Consider the following 19,410-nt stretch of genomic DNA (forward strand, 5'->3'; position numbering starts at 1 on the left):
GTCAGGCCTTCTCTTGGCCCAAAGGCACAGTAGGAGGAGGAGTACATTAGTGGTAATGGAGCCATGTAAGAATGTCCTTCCATCAAACATCCTACCTGGGGAGCTCTTCTCATCCCTCCCTGCTCAGGACACAGCCCAGACCAAGAGCCTCAGACTCTCCAGGGGTGGGGACCAGGCAGGGAGAGATTGAAAGCTCCCCAGGTGATTGTAAGAACGTGCTGAGAACCACAGCTGTCAGGGTTCTCAACACTCCACATCTCTGGATGTACCTATTTCTAACTTAAAAATAAAAAGAGAGGGCAGCATGGCTGCCCCAGGGCAAAGCTGTGGCCCACAGGGGCAGGGGTGAGGGAGGGATTAGTCAAGGTGAGCACATCGTCATGGAAAACATGATGAATAACAATAGAATCTGAGAGGCCAGCTCCAGGGTCAGTTGTGAGCAACAGCCGCCATCAGGGACAGCCAGATGTCAATAACACACAGCAGAGCTGGGTGATAGGATCTAGAAAACAGAGACAAAAGGACAGAAGACAAGGAGAAAAGGACATGTTATGTATGCGTGCATGTATGTATGCATGTATGTATTCATGCGTGCATGTATGTATGTATGTACGGTACTGGGGATTGAAGAGGCACTCTACCACTGAGCCTCACTTCCAGACCTTTACATTTCTTTTTTTTTTAAATTTTGATGTAAGATCTTCCTAAGTTGGCCAGGTTGCCCTCCAACTTATAGTCCTCCTGTCTCAGCCTCCTAAGAATGGGGTTACAGGCAGGCGCTATTGCACCAGTGGGATAAACTGTTTCATGCAAAGGGGGCAAAATGTCTGGGTTCCATTCAGGGGAGAAGATGGCCAAGTGACACAGATAAAACCCAAAGAGAAGGGAGAGAGAGGCTGTGGTGGCAGCCAGAGTCTTCAGGGAGTGTGTGTGCTTGTTTTCTCCCTGATCGAGAGACTTTTTTCAGATCAGCGTTTGGGTTTGGTGAAGGCTGATAATAAATTGGGAGAATGATAAAGTCAGCAGCACAAGCCAGGTGTGGTGGTGCACGCTTGTAATCCCCGCGCTTGGGAGGCTGAGACAGGAGGATCGCGCAGGTTTGAAGCCAGCCTCAGCTACTTAGTGAGACCCTGTTTCCAAACAAAAATATAAAATAGGTCTGGGAGTATAGCCTGGAGGTAGAAAGCCTCTGGGTTCCACCCCCAGTACCACACACACACACACAAAAGTCAGCAGCATGGGACCGATGTCAAGCCAATGGCCTTGGACGAAACCGTGGACTTTGACGCACACATTCAATTACTTAGCATCACCTGGAACAGAAAGCAGTATAAATATTGATACAGAAGAAGCGAGGGGGATGAGTTTGAGTGATAGGGAGTATCTGATATGCACTGATTAGCATGGAAAGGAAAGTGGCAGGCATTTGCTTTTTCAGACACTCGGTTTATAGACAATCTCTACATTATAAACGGCCTGTCTGGCTCCTTCTGCCTTGTTCCCCTTGACTCTCCATCCATTAAAAACATCACTATGGGCTGAACACAGAATGAAGTTTATAGATTTGAGCAAATATTGTGAAACTGGCAGTGGAAGAAGGCAAGAAACTGGGAAATATCTATCCTGGAGCAGTGATTCTCAAATGTTGGTCCTGTGGCCTTTAGTCGAGTAAAGAGTTACCGAGAAAGGGTTATGGGACTGAAATAAATTTTAAGCAGAAGCAGATTAGCCCAGACTTTGTGGTCAGTGCTCATTTTTTTTTTTCTGGGCATCTCCATGTTGTGTACAAATGTGTGGAGCGTGGGAATGGTTTGTGTGTGAGCATGAGTACCAGCGGGCGATGTCTCAGAAGACCTCCTCTTTGTGGCGTCTGCGCCCTTCCTAACCTTTCTCACCTGCCTTTCCCCCTTCTCTTTGTCGCACTACCTTGGACTCAAATCAATAGTTCTTTTGGATCAACATATGTCCTCTGTTGAAAGTTCACATACTTTATAGAGGTCAAAAGCTGTAAGTCCTGCTCATAAGTATGAACCCAGCAATGCCATGGTAAGTCGTCTGGGAACACAAGATTCCCAAAGGAAGCGCCTTTGTGGTGGAGGAATGAAGTTGGTGGAGGCGGGAGATGGGGAGTCCTCTCAGGTTATCAAAAGAAAATTTTGGGGGTCTCTTGGGGGCAATGATTTAAAGGAGGGATCAGGTTCTAAAACTTTGCCTATTGGAAGTTTTCAATTCGTATGCAAATCCTCAAATAAGGGGATAGCAATCTTTTTTGTTTTTCTTTCCTACTACATTTTTTTTGTTGTCTTGTTCTCAGGCTCTTTATAACAAATAAAAAATTTGCTCAGTTAATTACATTGTTTTATAAGTAAATAGATTGTGATTCTTAAATATATCATTGGATCATAGCGTATGTATAGGCTGATTTCCTGAAATGCATGATTGATTAGTATGGGATAGATTACCTCTACAAAATCCCTTTATGAGAAATCTGAAGGTTCATATGCTTGAAAAATTCTCATTGAACATTATATCCAGCTGTGCCCCACTGGAGACTAGGAGGATTTTAAGGAGCATTTATAGCTTCTGTGTTCCTTATTTGCCATCATGGAAAGGGCCCTAATGCTGTGGCTAACTCTTTGGGAGTTATCAATACCTTGGGGAATCTGAGAATTGTGTGCATTCTTCCCCATGAAGTGTATACTCAAAATCTTTGCACATATTTTCAGAGTGTTCACAGAACTTCCTAAGGCCTTTGAGTTGTTCATGGATTGTAGGCTAAGAATCGTTGCTCTACTTTCTGAAGGAAAAACACTGGCATGTGTAGAAAAGAAAAATTCGTGTCTGGAGTAAACCCTGGAGTAGGACTGTAGAATCCAGACTGGTGATTACAGAGCCCAGTGTGTTAATAGCTGAACAAAGATTCAAGGGCTTGCATCTCACCTGCAGAATTCAAATAAAAATATTGGGGAGTCGGTGTTTTTCTTTTGCGTATCTGGGGAATCCATCAAAGATCTACAGGGCTATAAAAATGAAGACGGGACACCTTACAATATTATTGTCTAATGTGAGATTAGGAAACAACTCTTTATTCTTACTCATTTTGTTAATCGAATATCAATTATGTGGAAAAGTATTGTGTTAGGACTTTTAGGGGATCCCAGAAGGCATAAGGCCCGGCTCTCCTCAAGCAGTTACATGCCACTTTGCAGTATTCATAATAACACAGGACTCAGAGAGCGTGTCCTGGCACTTACTCCACTTGGGTTCAAATCCGCATTTGTCCCTCAGCTGGTAATTCTGGGGATTTTAGCGCCCCTTGGCTTTCTCATCTGTGACATGCGGGTGTACTCAGGGGGATAATGGAATTTATCATTCAAGTCAGCATACTTTTGAAAGTAGAAGAGGTGCTCTTAATGATCATGCTGGGCCAACTGGACTGTCTCCTGCAAACAAGACATGCGATCACTCTAGCACGGTGAGATTATTCCAAGGATTACGTGAGGCCACACCTGGGGTGTCGTCGAGTTGTGTCTGGGGCCGGGTAAATGTTACCTGCTGTGGTTGGCACTATGGAGCTTCACAGGAGAAAAAGTGGTATTTGGATTCAGAGGACAGAGGGATGATTATTTCTAGAAGTCTGACATTTATTATGTATTCTTTGTGAGCTGATAGCTCAAATTAGTGAAAGAAAAATAAAATAAGAACCCCGGCAAGACAGTCCTTTTGTGAGCATGCCCCCTGGTTCCTGGGAGTCTCTAGTCCCATATCTTTAACTACTGACCCAAAATTTTATTGGGTTCCTTACGGAGAAATGTCCAATTAAACATGTATGACTCAAGTCTGCACAGGACTCCTTTAGTTTTTTGAAGTCTTCATGCATTTCTGATTTTTAAAATTAGAAAAAAATTTTGAACAAGTATAACCTACTACTTATTCATTAAAATTACATATTAATAACATAGAAAAATCATTATGCCTGCTGGGCTGTGGTGGAGCATGCTTGTAATCCCAGCATTTTGGGAGGCTGAGACAGGAGTATCGCAGTTTGTGGACAGCCTCAGCTACTTAGAGAGGCCCTTTGCAACTCAGTGAGACCCTGTTTCAAAGTAAAGAATAAAAAATAGGGCTGGGGGTGCAGCTCAGAGGTAGAATTCCCCTGGGTTCCATCTCCAGTACCGCAAATAAATAATAAAAAAAAAGGGCTGGGGTATAGCTTGGAGGTAGAATGTCCCTGGGTTCCACCCCCAGTACTACGAAAATAAACAAACAAACCAAAAACATTATGTCTATCATTACATGAAAAAATCCAGAAATGGAAAATTAACCAAAATTATAGGCATGCTTGTTTAAATTTCTATGTGTTCTTTTTATTTACTAGGTTTCTACAACTAAACATTTTGATCATTAGAAAAATAATATAATTATTGTGAATGTTATTAGTTTATGTAAGCCCAAGACTTGTGTCTTTGCTGCCTGAAGCTATACAGGTTTGGACAAATCTCTGAGCATCTTTCAGCTTGGGGATTACCATGAGTAACACATCAATAAAACAGGTGCTTGGTCTATCATGAGAGGCTGATGACTGTGGCTGACAAAGGTCAGAGGCATTGGACTTCTGTGTATTTTCTTTAACTTTTTATTGGTGCATTATAGTCATACATCTTAATGGGATATAAGATGGTGGAAGCATACGATTAGCCCTTACCCAATTCCCGCCCCTTTCCCTCCCTGTCCCTCCTTCTCCTGTTTGGCTTAGTGATTGACTTTGATATGCTTGTTAATGTACATCATGAACATTAGAGAATTTCCCTCTTTCCCTCTCCCATCCCCTCAGGTCGCCTTATTTGCTCATCTATAACATCTCCTACTTCTGTGTATTCTTGCTGGTGATAAGAGGGACCCTGCAGCCTGGACAGAGAGATGGAAACCGGATGGACACTTGCTGCTTACTTCTGTATCTTCCCCAATCCATTTCATTGTTCTGGGTAGCTCAAAGTGGGCATAATTCTTGCTCCATTGTTGCACAGCTCAAATGAAAAAAGGGGTGCCATCACGGGCACTGTCCTGCAGTCTACACCAGCCTGACACGAAAGGTTACTAGTGGCTGTCCTGGCAAGGAATCAGGTACATGACATTTCTTTCAAATCCTTTTCAAATTGTGGTGAATACTTTGCTAGATCATAGGATGATCTGAACACTGCTCACAATTCCTGGTACATGGGGGCAGAGGGCATTCCAAGAATACCAGCCAATAAGGGAGTCTTTTCTTTCCAGGAATCGCAAAGTCTAGTAAATATTTGTTCAGATTTTGCCAGGGACGGAGAGTAAATGAGCTCTTGCTTTAAAGTGATTTTAACGAGTCATACCTGGCATTTAGAATATGGACTCAGCTGCAATAAGATGGGAAGAGCCCAAGATTTGCAGAAGGCTTTGCAGATATGCTCAAGGCTCAGGGCCAAGGCTGCTGCTAGCTGACTAACTGAACATGGATCTGCTACTTAATGTCTCTGGGTCTTGGTTTCCCTTGGTAAAACGGACATATTAATATTGAAGCCCTCAGGTCAATTTTAGTATCAAATAAGATAATGTAGAAATGATCTTTTTTCAACATGAAGTGCTATATAGACATCACCATCATCGTCAGTTAAAATAAAAATATCAAATTCTCATTATGTTACCTGTATACATAAAATTAGTTCTTACACTTAATCCCACACTTTGGATATTGTTATTTCACCTTTTCAGAGTGTAAAAATAAGGCATCTGTATCTTAATTAAGTTGTACTGTTTTTTCCTTTTTCTTTTTATGATGGTAGTGGGGATTGAACCCAGGAACACTCTACCTTTGAACTGTACCACAGTCCTATTTTTAAAAATTTTCTATTTTGCAATGGCTTTGCTAAGTTGCTGAGGTCCTCAGCTGTGTGCCACCATGCTTGGCTCCTGTTATGTATTTGGGCAGATTTGGGATTGGAGGCCAGCAAAGGACTCTCAGGCCTGTGTCTACCTTATTCTATCACTAAAACAGTGTTATTTTAGTTATCTAAAAGAGTTCCAGAACCTCCAAAAATTAATCAGTAACCCACTGTATGCTGGAAAACATTCCCTTCCTTCCTTCCTTCCTTCCTTCCACCTTTCCTTCTCTCTCTCTCTCTCTCTTTCTCTCTCTCTCTCTCTCTCTCTCTCTCTCTCTCTCTCTCTCTCTCTCTCTCTCTCTCTCGTACTGGTGATTGAACCTAGAGGGTGTTCTGCCACAGAGTTATACTTCCAGCCCCTTTTATTGTCTCATTATTGTGACAGCCTTGAACCTGTGATCCTCCTGTCTCTGTCTCAGCCTCCAAGTACTGAGTTATAGGCATCACTACAACCAGCTTGGAAAATAGTTTTAAGTGAAGAACATCCTTGTTTTGTGCTCTTTGTAGTATCTGCTCATAATTTTTGTTGTTTGGGCACCTTTTTTTTTTTCTGTACTGAGAATTGAACCCAGGGGCATTCTACCTCTGGGTTACCAGCCCTATTTTTTTATCTTTTATTTCGAAACAGAGTCTCACTAAGAAGTTGTGGGGGGCTTCACAGTTGAAACCGGCTGCCAACCTGTAATCGTCCCGTCTCAGCCTCCCAATTACTGGGATTACCAGCTTGTGCCATCACACCTTGGCACCCTTTTTGAATAGACATTAAATTTTCTCATACTGAAAGCAGCCTCCTGGTCTACACCTCACCCGGTGGCTCAAGCCGGTGGCCAGAGACAGGAACTTTAAGGCATCCCTCCTGGGTAGCAAACTAACTTCCCAGTTTTCCCTGCTTCCTTTAAAACCCATTGTATCTTCTTAAATTGAGCAACAAAGTTACCCTACGTGGCATATTTGTTGCTCACTTTAAGTTTTGGATTTTGTTTCTTAAGATATATATATTGTTGGTTGTTGTGTATCCTCTCTTTTTCTGCCTGACTCTTCATTGTTGTCCCCTAGGCCACCGGATGGAGGAAACCCTCCTGACTTGTTACATCCTCCTTGTCAGAGATCTGTAAGTAACAGTCTTTTTTTTTTTTTGGTGATACTGGGGTTTCTGGAAGCCCTTCTACCTTGGGCTATACTCCCAGACCTATTTTTTTATTTTTGGAAACAGGGTCTCTTAAGCCAGCATGGCTGGCTTCGAACCTGCGCGATCCTCCTGTCTCCGCCTCCCAAGTGCGGGGAATACAAGCATGCACCACTATGCCCGGCTGTAAGTAACAAGTCTTTGAACTTGTTTCCTATCCTGATAGAGTACTGAGTTGGTGCCTTCCCTTGGAGGAGCCAGGGGCTGCTGCAGGCCAGGCTCTTCCCTGGGGTGCTGGGGGATGGCAGAGACACAAGGTGGGGCTCTTAGTGCCAGTGATGGTCTGGTAGGCAGAGACCGGACAAGGCCAGACAGGAAGGGCCAGTGTAACATGTTCCTCATGTGACAGATACAATGACAGCCAAGATAGGGATAGCCCTTTTCCTCATGAAGCATCACGGGAGAAACAAAGACACACTATCATGGTATAGGAAAATGCAGACATTAGCAATTGTGTTAGGCACTACAAGAAGCAGAGGACTGTCTCCTCACTATTGCCTCTGTTAATATCTGCAAATAGATAAACGGTTGAATTGAACTCCATGTGTCTGCCATTTTCATGGCTATTTATCTAGGCCCAAACATAGGGCTAGCCTCACAATTTAATGTTTGATTATGAATAAATTAAACAGTATCTATCTACAAAATGCTGTAATAAATCAATTTTTTTGTTCAAATTTTTGCTTCCTAGGTTTCTACTAGAAATTTACTAGGCGTTAAAAACTTTTTCCCCCCTCCCCCGCTGCGGTACTGGAGATGAAACTCAGGGGCACTGTACCTCCGAAATACACTTCCAGCCCTAGTGTTCAGTTTTTTAAATTTTTGAAACAGGGCCTCACTGAGTTGCAAAGGGCCTCACTAAGTATCTGAGGCTGTCTGTGAACCATAATCCTCCGGTCTCCTGAATGCTGGGATTACAAGCATGCGACACCACACCCGGCCTAAAAAACTTCTAATACATGGTAATTAAAACTAGGAATACCAGCTTCTGTGAGGAAGGAAAGATATCTTTTGTTATGTGAAGATATCAGGTAGGAAAGGTGTGTGTTTTTATTATCATTGAAGAAAAGAGTGATTTTTCTAGTTTGGAGGTTGTTCACAGGTTGTTTCAGAATTGAAGGGATTATAGATAAAGCTGAGTGGTCATGAGGTTGTAGGAAGGTGAGATGACTTTGAAAAAGGAATTTTATATGTGATCATGCTCTCTAAAATTAGAATGGAACTGTAAGTTTTTCTAAGAATTCAGGATTAATATTGAAAATGTATACACAATTAGAATTTGATTCCCTGTGTCAAAACAACAAGATATTTTTGGAAAATTGATTTGTTTTTAATAGGAAATTGAGCTTTATTAGGTCTTTTAATCACTGACTGGTCTCTATTTAATAGTGGGAATCTTTCCCACAACCTTGTGGCTTTTGCCTTTGAAATATTTTGTCACAGGTTAAATAAATAATGGTTACTTTACAGTGATCTATGATTATATTTTTGGTCAAGAGTTTTATGCCCTTGTTTAACAAACTTTCTCAAATCAATTTCTAAATTGTTTGACTTTGAACTAGCATCTGGAAGATATAATATTAAATAAATTAGACATATTTGATATACTTATATGGGAAACATTGTCAAATAATAATGTTACATCTTCAAACTATGCTTACATAGGTACATTATTGAAAAGTGTTTTAGAAATCGCATGGACCCATAGAAATCTAGAGCTGGGGTGGAATACTATTGGTCATAATTCTAATTGTTGAAATGGTGAATGCAATAGAGGTGATCGAATTTCCTTGTCAGTGGTACCATGATTAAAGGACCCCTGGTCAGATCTCCAGCTGTGGCCATTTGTCATTCAGTCATTGTTTTTTCTGAAGTGTTGGCATTGGCTTGCTCCTTCTTACCATCTGTGATGTTATCTGTTTCCTCTTGACTGTGCTCTTGTTCAATAAGATGAGATGCTAGTGGGGGTCAAATACCAGCCACTGGTATCAACATATGACTCATTGATTATGTTAACTGCGACTGGAAGAAATACCAGGAAAAGGAGACATCTGTGCCTATATTCTGATTGACCCGTTAAGTTACTTGTAGAATAACTGAAGTGATAACAGCTGAGTGCTTCTGAGAGCCATATGCTTTGCTAACATTCTTTACACGGGCTGAAACTCTGAACTCTTCCAACTACCCAGCCTGGCAGGGTATTGACCTTCCTCACGAATATCTCCTGCATGGTGCTGCGACCCCACTCTGCCAGGTGACCCTAACTGTGCCCTTCTCATGAGACTGAGTCTGGCAAGCATCTACTTTTCTAACCAAGAAACATCTTGGACTTGTGGTTCTTTTTTAGATATGGGAAGCCTATCTTTTTAAAGGAGGTGAAACCTCTTTATTTAGAAGTCATGCTTGTTTGGCTTTTATTTATCTATGAAAGGATAGGTAGAGAGTTGCCCCTAAATGTTATAGGAGTTGTGTTTGGATGCCAGGATAGGCCTCAAATATGCTCCCATAAAAAAAAGACATCTCAGCCAAGCGTGGTGGAGCATGCTTGTAATCCTAGCATTTGGGAGACCTTACTGCAAAATAAAGAATAAAAAATAGGGCTGGGAGTATAGCTTGAAGGTAGAATGTCCCTGGGTTCCAGTTCCACCTCTAGTACTGCAAAAAAAAAAAAAAAAAATTGTTTTTTCCTTGGAATCTGGTGAAGTCAGGCTTCCCGAACATTACTTGTAAAGGTGCAGACAACAGGCTTCTGTTGTCCTGTCCAGTGTCTAAGGGGGTCTCATCAGCTCTGGAGCCCGGGAGCCTTATACAGAGAATAGGGAGCCGGGTAACATCTGCGTACTTCTTAGCTTCCTACTTGGTAGGAGGTAGACACCAGTTTTAGTCTATTATGTATTAATGCTTGTCTTGCTGGGGCCAGAAAATATCAAAGTATAGTTTGGATGCAAAAGGGGGAGATTCTAGGTGTGGTGGATCCTAGAACACACAGACACTGTTATCATTTACTAAAAGCTGAGGTTTTGGGGGCTACCATAGGTTGAGCCACTTGAGTGAAGCCAGAACTGAAATCCAGGTTTGTCTCCTTTTAGACTTTGCTCCTCCCAATGGCCAGATCAGGTTGCCTCTCAGAGGACCAACAGCTTAAGCAGATGTGCCCGGACCAAATCTAAGGCCATAAAGTGAGTCCGTAATGCCCCGAGGAGACATGCTACTGTTAGTAGAAACGTCCATGAGATTTATGGACACTGAATATCTATCATTCTCACTAATGCATATTCATCTGAATTTATTCATTCCCTCACTCATCCATTAAAGGATTGAGTATCTGCTACATTTATGCCTTGGTGCTGAGCACAATTGGGCATGGATGAGGACAAGAGAAACTGATAATGAATCAGATACACGTCTGGCTCTTGAGCGCTTACCTGGAGAGTTAGAGATGTACATGAATCCATAAATGATAAACCACAGGGTTTATCCAGGCATGTGTGTTCATGAGCACACATGTATGTCTGCACACACACATATTTGTGTGTAAGTCTGGTAGTTTGAATATGGCTAAAGAGAATGCTATAAATTAGGACAAATGCAGGGAAGTAGGAAGTAAAATATGCCAGGAGATCAGTTTGGTTATTATAAAGGGTCCATAAAGAAGGAATTTAAGACAGAATTGTGGACAAAACATTATACTTCATATTTAAATGAGTGCTATGATGGCTCTGTGTCAGAAAGCAGTATCTGGCATCAGGTTAATAAGGGTCCAGCAAATCTGCACCTGTGGTTTGAGTTCTATTCATGGTCTTTTTTTCTTCTTTTTTTTGGAACTGGTGATTGAGCCCAGGGACATTCTACCTCTGAGCTATACCTCCAGCCCTATCGTTTATTCTTTATTTTGAAACAGGGTCGCACTAAGTTGCAGAGGGTCTCACTAAGTAGCTGAGGCTGGCCACGAACCTGCGATCCTCTTGTCTTATCCTCCCACGTACTGGGATTACAAGTGTGCACCACCATGCCCAGCTCTGTTCATGGTCATTTTATCTATGGCCAGTAAGTTTAGAATAGCTTTTACATTTAAAAGTGTTATTTACAAATACATAAACAGGAAGATAAGACCAGGAGAATCTCAGGTTCTCGGCCAGTCTCAGCTACTTAGTGAGGCACTGGTTCAAAATATAGAATAAAAAATGGAGCTGGCGGTGTAGCTAGAAGGTAGAACACCTCTGGGTTCATTCCCCAGTATTTCAAAAAAAATATTAACAGAGAAAACTATATTACAAAGGGTATAATCTGGCACACAAAACCTTACTACCTGCCCTTTTATAGAAAAGTTTGCCAATCGCTGCAGTGTGTAGAATGGGTTGATGGATGAATATTTGATTAAGGGGGTCAATATAGGACAGGAATAGCATAGGCTAGGCAGAATGAGTGTGTAAATGAGTGTGTAAATGAGTGTGGAATTTGGAGATGCAGAGGCTTGGATAAAGACAAAGCTAGGTGTCTGCACGTTTGGGAGTTGTCTCAATTAAAATGGCAGCAGACGTCGTAACGGTGAATGAAAAGGAAAAAAGCCAAGAATTGATCTTTGAAAATTTGTTAATGGAGGAGGGTAAGAAGAACAAATGATGCAAAGAGAAAATGAATTGTAAGCAATGACAAGGCAATAGAAGACAAAGTGTAAACGGAATTTACAGGGAAGTAGTTTAGGAGAGAAAAGAGGTTGCCACCGTTAACCACTACAAAGACTTTATTAAAACGAACACAGGAGCGATGATCTAACGTCTTCGATTCCATTTATCCCATAAGCACATTGTATATATCCTTGGCTTTTCCTTGCTTTAAGCTGCTCTAGCCAAGGAAGAATGTGATGATAAGGAGGTGCACAGAGTCAGACGCTAAGGCACGACAGTGACTTAGCCTATAGTTTATCTTCTAGGTTGTGTGTCCATTAGGTTTTAAGTAAAGGTAGACACCAAGTCTCTTTAACTCCTCCAAAATTACTTTTTTTCCATGTCTATTGGCAGCCGTCTACACGATTGCTATGATCTGAATAATCGTCTCTTCCCGACCCCAATTCATATGTTGAATCTTAGTCATCAAGGTGATGGTGTTAAAAGGCAAAGCATTGGCAAGTGGTTAGTTCATGAAGACTTCCTTATTCTGAATGAATGACTGTCTTTATAAAGGAGGCCTGAAGGAGCTGGCTTGCCCTCCTACCATGTGAAAATGCAGCAAGAAGCCGCCATCTATGAGAAAGCCTTCGCCAGACGCCATGTCTGCTGGCTTCTTGGTCTTGACTTACTGCCTCCCAAATTTTGGGCAATAAATTTCTGTTATTTATAAGCTACCCACTTTCTGGTATTTTGCAGCCCAAATGGACTAAACCAGTGATTCTAGGAAGCCCCTTAATTTAAGAGGTTTAAGTAAAAATCAGTTGATTTTATTTTTTTGCAGTGTATCCTGAATTGACAGACTGAACAAGGGCACTTACTATTCTTGGTGAAATGTTTGCTTCTTGATTTTAGAATCATTATTGTGAGAACCAGCTTTAGCAGAGGCCCCTGTTAACATCCTGTAAAGGCTGTGGAATATATTACAAACACTCCCAAAAATCAGTCAAGAGATTGGGATTTTAAGTTAATTTCATCACAAATTGAGATTAGAAAGAGTTCCCCTTGCTTTTTACACCTAGATCATGAGTGCTCTAATAGTTCTCAATACACAACATCAAGCTAAAAAAAAAAAAACACCATTGGATAACTGCCTTATTTTAGAAATAACGAGGTAGGGTTAAGAAGTAATAAAGAACAACTTAGTTATTATTTTTCTTGAGACAATTTGCCAAAAACTCATATAATATGGTAGAAAGACTGCAAAGTGATCTAAATTATGAGATAAAAAGAATAAAATTCAGATTTCTCCTCCATCTCCTAGTAGAGTAATATAAGCAATTCATCTTGGAGACGGCAGTGAGTACAAAATTGTCTGTGTTATATTTAATTTTTATCTGCCAACATAATTAAGCATGGCTTTACCTTTTACTTTATGGGAGAAAATCTGGAATATGAACATTTCATTTGTGTAAGAGAAGTATAATGAATAAAATCTATTTTTTCCAGGTGTTGATGGAGAAATTATTGAAGTATTTTTTTTTCCTGCCAGCGGGTGCCAGGTGTCTCATTTAAAATAGTTACTAGTAGCCAGGCGTGGTGGTGCACACTTGTAATCCCAGCATTTGGGAGGCTGAGACAGGAGGATCGCGGTTTGTGGACAGCCTCAGCTACTTAGTGAGGTCCACTGCAACTCAGTGAGACGCTTTTTCAAAATAAAGGATACAAAATAGAACTAGGGATGTTGTTTGGTGGTAGAATGCTCCTGGGTTCCATCCCGAGTAACACACACACACACACACACACACACACACACACACACACACACACATAGTTACTAGCTAATCCAGGTTGTTATGAGTCTGATCCTAGCAAAGGTTACACACCTAAGCTGTGTTAGAGCCCCGTGTAAACAATAGTGCATGATGACATCGACCAATGAGCAGCTTAGATCTGGCAACCAGGAAACCAGAAAATGTAGACACTGTCTACTTTTAAGTTGAAATTCATAGTGAGCAATTCTAAGATATTACATTTGGATGCTTAAGGCTGCTTGTGATTGAGCCAGTGGAAATAGCAGCAGAAAAGGATGATTCTTCAGATAAAGGATGCTGCAGGGATTTGGAAAGCCTCAATTATTTGACTAGAGAGCAGGATTTAGGTAAAGGGAAACCATAAAGAGTGTGGGAATGGAGTTCCAGGTTTAATTTGGCCTAAAGCCCCTCAAAAGCTATATTAGATAATTTGGATGCTAGTCAGTAGCAAAAGAACATCCTTGAAGCTACTGGAGAGATGGAGAGATGAAATCATCACTGGGCCCCCAAAGACCAAGCCTGGAGCAGTGTGTGGGAGGCTGGGAAACAAGGTTTTCCTTCCTCAGGTCAGGGAGGAAACCATCCTACCTGAAGTGGTCCCAGTGAAGAAACACAAGAATGGTGGTTATTAGCATCAAAGTAGGAGAGGCAAATATGCGAGGCATAGCCCAGAGGAAATCAGGATGACTTGGCAATGGGTGGTAGTGTAGGAAGAGAATATGAAGAGGCAAAGGGCTCGCCATGGAGGAAGTGGAATGGGAACTGGAAGGGGAGCACGGCAGAGGTGAGGGTTGGAGAGATCGATTGTTTCCAGACATAATTTTTTTCTAAGTAACAATGAGAAAAACCAAATGAAATATGCAGCTGCCAATTGCAATTATGGTTATAGAGACTGGGGGAAAATGCTTAGAGCCAATGATTCAGTTCTGTGATTAATTTCCAAAGAGGTCACTATTGTAGTATGCAGGAGGTGTATGATATTACCAAGAAAAATGGGTCCAATAGTGAAATACTTAAATGAGACTTAAAAGGTAAGAGTATTTTAATGAATGAATAAAATGTAAAAATGTTATTCAGGATAAAATACATGAGAATAATCTAAATTTATCATTAAAAAATAGAGCCTCTAAGCCAGGCATGGTGGCCCATGCTTGTAATCCCAGCATTTGGGATTGAGACAGGAGGATCACAGTTCGAGGACAGCCTCAGCTACTTAGTGAGGCCCATTACAACTCAGTGAGAGCCTGTTTTAAAATAAAAATAAAGCCAGGTATGGTGGCGTACGCTTGTAATCCCAGTACTTGGGAGGCTGAGACAGGAGGATCTGGGTTCACGGACAGCCTCAGCTACTTAATGAGGCCCTTTGCAACTCAGTGAGACCCTGTTTTGAAATAAAGAATAAAAAATAAGGCTGGGGCATAGCTCAAGTAGAATGTCCCTGGGTTCCAACCCCAGTTCTGCCCCAATAAATAAGTAAATAATAAAAAATTGGGCTGAGGGTATAGTTCAGAGGTAGAATGCCCCTGGATTCCACCCCTAGTACCGCCAAAAAACAAAAAATAGAGCCTCTAATATGATATTAAAAAAAAAGCTAAGCAGGATAAAGTGGTACATGGTTGTAATCCCAGTACTTGGGAGGCAGAGATAGGAGGATCAGAGATTCAAGGCCAGCCTTAGCAACGTAGGGACAGCCTCAGCAACTTAATGAGACCTTGTTTCAAAATAATATTAATATTAATAATAATAATAGGATGGTGGTGTAGCTTGAAGGTAGACATATCCCTGGATTCAATTAAAAAACAAAACAAAAACAAAAATTCTAAAAATCCAACCAAAAATTCTCCCCAAATAAATCAAACCAAACAAGTCAAAGCCATGTATCATTTTCAAGAAACCCACATAACACATACGATACAGTAAAGGTAGAAAGAAAGAAAAAGCATGGAAACTTACTTATGCAAGAAAGGGAGAAAAGAAGCTGACCTGAGTGTGTTCATATCGGGTGAGCTGATGCTGGGCAAAAGGTTTATTGAAAATAAGAAAGATTGGTAATGATAGAAAGATAGCTCACGGGTGCCATAGAGCTAGTTTTAAGTTTATGAACCCGGTAATATAAGATCAAAATATATAAAGGGAAAATCTGACAGAATTTCAAGGAGAAATTGATACACTGTCCTATGGTGGAGCATTTTTAATTCTCTAAAAAACGACAAAGGGAGGGAAAAAAGGACTGAGAACAAAGCTGTAGGTAGTTGTTGATGTTTGTGGATGAAAGCATCGAGAAGGTCAAGGAAAAGAAGAGAGACGGCAGCCGAAGGCCCAGCGGAAGGCACAGGGTCGTAGAACCGACGCAGAGGGAGGGACAAAGAGGGCCACGGTTCAAAACAATGCCAATTTTAGGGCAAGATCACAGGCGGTGCAGAGCGATGGGATGTGCAGCCACCTGGAGAATGATCCTGGAAGAAGAAGGGCGCTGCTGCTCCTCTTACCAGAGAGAAGGGAAAAGCACCCGTCTCCGTGCTCTCTCCTGGAGTGGAGGGAGAGGAAGGGGAGCTTAAGTTCATATAGGCCTGGAGTTTTTTCAGTACTGGGTCTTCTGCTGAACACGAGGGGAAGAACACCAGTGCAGTTTCAGTCCCCATCTCATAGGGAACGTGCCGTTTGGCACGCTGGCTTTAACATTTATGCATGAGCAGGGAGCTAAAACGGCTGGTAATGCTGGATTTGTTGCTGTTGTTGTTCTGGGGATTGGTAATCCTGAGAAAGAAGAACTAAAGGGCGATTTGCCCCACCTTATGTCAGGGTTCATTATAAAGCGGTACTAATTAGAAAAGTCAGAAAGACTTAGGTGTAGAGGGAAACGAGGGAGCCAGCATTCCGTGATAGAAGAATGGACCATATAGCATTTCATTCATATGGACCTTATTTCATTCGTATCATATGCAAAAGTCAATTCAAGGGGGAGTGTACATTTTATGCAAAAGGTGAAATTAGATATATTTTCATGTGAAAATATAGAGGGATATATTGATATTAGAGTGGGGGAGAGTTTATTAAACAAAAGGGGAAAGTATGAAACAAAAAGACTGATAAATTTAATCACAGTAAGTTTGAGAATTTCTGTTTATCAAAGGAAACCACAAATACAGTGAAAAAATATGCCCTGAATTGAAAAAGCGAAACAACCCAGGGTTAGTATTTAAGATGTAGAAAAAGAATGAGGGAAGGTGGTATGGCTTAAAGCTTGAAAAGAATACAGAGGTTTAGAACCACTGCAGGTACAGGAGCAGCTGTCAACTCAAGAGGGACGCAAGAATTGTAACAGTCTCCGTGAATTAAGATCAAATGACTTGGCTTTGGAGGGGCTCAAAGAAGTGTGGGGCTTATGAAAGCAGAAGACTAGACAGGTGAGAGAATCCAGGAGAGGAAGAAAAGAAATACATAGTGGGGACCCTCAAGATCCAGGGGGGCAAAAACTACAATTTTAAACATACTGCCACATAGATTATTCAAACCTTTCATCCCTAAATTTTATCCAAGTCATTTGATCCTAATTATGGAGAAGTCTGGCATTCAGGCTTTTTTTTCAGTATTTTTTGTTTGTTTGTTTGTTTGTTTGTTTATTTCTGGTACTGGAGATTGAGCCCAGGAGTATTCTACCTCTGAGCAACACCACAGCTCTATTTTATGTTGCAGAGGGCCTCACTACGTTGCTGAGGCTGGCTGTGAACCTGTGATCCTCCCGTCTCAGCCTCCCAAGTACCGTGATTACAAGTGTGCACCATCACGCCTGGCTCAGGTTGAACATCAATGAAGCTGTGGGAGGGGAGCAGGCAGGGCAGCTGTGTTTGGAGGGAGGAGTGGATTTTGAAGCCTTGGATTTGGGAGTAACATCAGCATTGTGCAGAGATATGATTCCCAGATGTGACTGGCAGATGCTGGAAAGATGAAGAGCCGTGGATCTGTGGAGGTCCAGCAGCTGGCAGGGAGGACAGCACAGCAGGAATCACTGACCCAGAAAGGAAAGGTGGAGAGCTGGCAGCTGGACCACTGCTCTCAGCACCTCAGCTGCTAAGAGCGACATGTACCAGGGGCTCACAAGGCTGAGCCCAACCAGTCCTCATGGGCTGCAGGGAGGGAATTTCCTGCTCTCACTGGGGCTGGTGGGTTGGCAGTGGTGATTGGGGAGGTAGCCGCAGAGAGAAGGAGCAGGCACCATCCTCAGAAGGAAGAACTCTGTGGTTTTTCTGCATGAATCAGCCTCAAGGTGCATATGTGGCTACTTGGTCCTCTTTCACTGGCCTTAATCTTTATGGCCAGACAACTTTTGGAGAATAAGAGGTGGAGTGGGGGGGGGACATTAAGTTCCTAACCCTTAAATCAGTTAATTTGTTCCTAAATTAATATGCTGTTGGGAACGGTTTGACCTTTTCTTTTGTATGAAAAATATTAGCTCACAGGTTGTTTTATTTTGGGGGGAATATATCTGGTGACAGTTTTTGAGTAAACAGAGGAAAAGTTAATTTCTTCAAGAACTGTATGCCTGAGTTGAGTAGAAAGAACATCAGTAGCTCTGGAGGACTGCCTCAGCCACAGGGACACCATAAGGACCTATCAAGGCAGATTTTTCCAGAGGCCCTTTTTCCAAAAACTAAATGTGCAGGTCTTTTGAGTGCTGGCAGAAGAAAGATGTCACCTAGCTATAGAGTTATACTCCTTGCTGAACTTGGCAATGGTTAGATTGACCTCAGAGTACTGTGTCCCATGCAGGTTGTAAAGAGAATGGAAGGAAACATGATGGATATATGAAAGAAGAGGACTTCTACTGTTCAGAGCTTCCTTGTTCCTGTGCTGTGCTCTGTAGCCCAGGGAGTGGACTATACTCCGTAGCGAGGCAGTCCTAGCTTGGCTCTTTGTGGCGGTGTGAACCTCTCCTAACCTGTGAGCGATGCCCCAGTTCCCTCCTCTGCCCCTGTGTAAGAAGAAAGCCCATGTGCTTTGGCCTCAGCACTGGGAAATCATCAGTATCCAGAAGATCCAAACTGTGGCTTGTGGAGACTCAAGTTTCAGGCACCATCTTAGGCAAAATAAGCAGGTGAGCTGAAATGCTGTGAGCTGACCACATTCGGGATGGTGGGGGGCGTGGATACTGCCAGAGTGTCACCGCCAGAGATGGAGGACACATACTTGTATGTACTTATAGGGCACCGTGTGTTATTTCAATCACGACACATTGCATAGTGATGCCGTGGCAGCAGCCCTGGACACACACCCTAACTGTTCCCTTGCTCTCTCTATATGATGGCTGGGCTGTGTACCTGAGGTTATGAATACTCATGGAGTAGATGTGACTCCCAGTCCTCAGGTCCTCTCTTTTTGTTCAAGCCTGGAGGCTGCTGGAAGGCTTCGCACAGAGGCAGTGTGGATGCTTTTGCAGACCCTCCTGTCTAATGTCAATGCTTCTTGGTCTAAAAGTCTTGCCACCTCTGTCAACAGCCTCACCTGATGGTTGAGAATAGTCTCTGCTTGCTGAGACTGGATAGTAATCTATGCAGACTAGGCACTTCACAACATTGGTTTCAATGAGACTGTTTCTGAATAAAAATATTTCCCTCAGAGATGGTTTTGAGCCCTCGCTCCTCATTTAGTACTGGAGTGTGTCTGAATTTCTTTGTCTTCACAGTGAAGGCAATAACTGTATCTCCCTCATCAGGACAAAGATCAAATGAGTTACTAGATGTAAAGATTAACTCCCTGCCTGGCATCTAGCAAATGTTTGTAAAATGTTAGCTCCTATTACCTCTGTCTACTCTAGCAGAGGGTTACTTACTATACTACATTTTAAGACACTTTTTCTCTAATGTAAGAAATATTCCAGTAGCTGTTGG

General features: G+C 42.1%; 1 protein-coding gene across 22 annotated transcripts in view; it reads right to left on the reverse strand.

Moving 5' to 3' along the window:
• Positions 1–19,410, reverse strand: part of TRPM3 (transient receptor potential cation channel subfamily M member 3) — a gene marked incomplete at both ends in the record, with an annotated part of 906,375 nt that overhangs the window by 183,030 nt on the left and 703,935 nt on the right. The gene's annotated exons all lie outside the window — the stretch shown is intronic.

This window comes from Muscardinus avellanarius, assembly GCF_963383645.1.
Source record: "Muscardinus avellanarius genome assembly, chromosome: 13".
NCBI lineage: Eukaryota > Metazoa > Chordata > Mammalia > Rodentia > Gliridae > Muscardinus > Muscardinus avellanarius.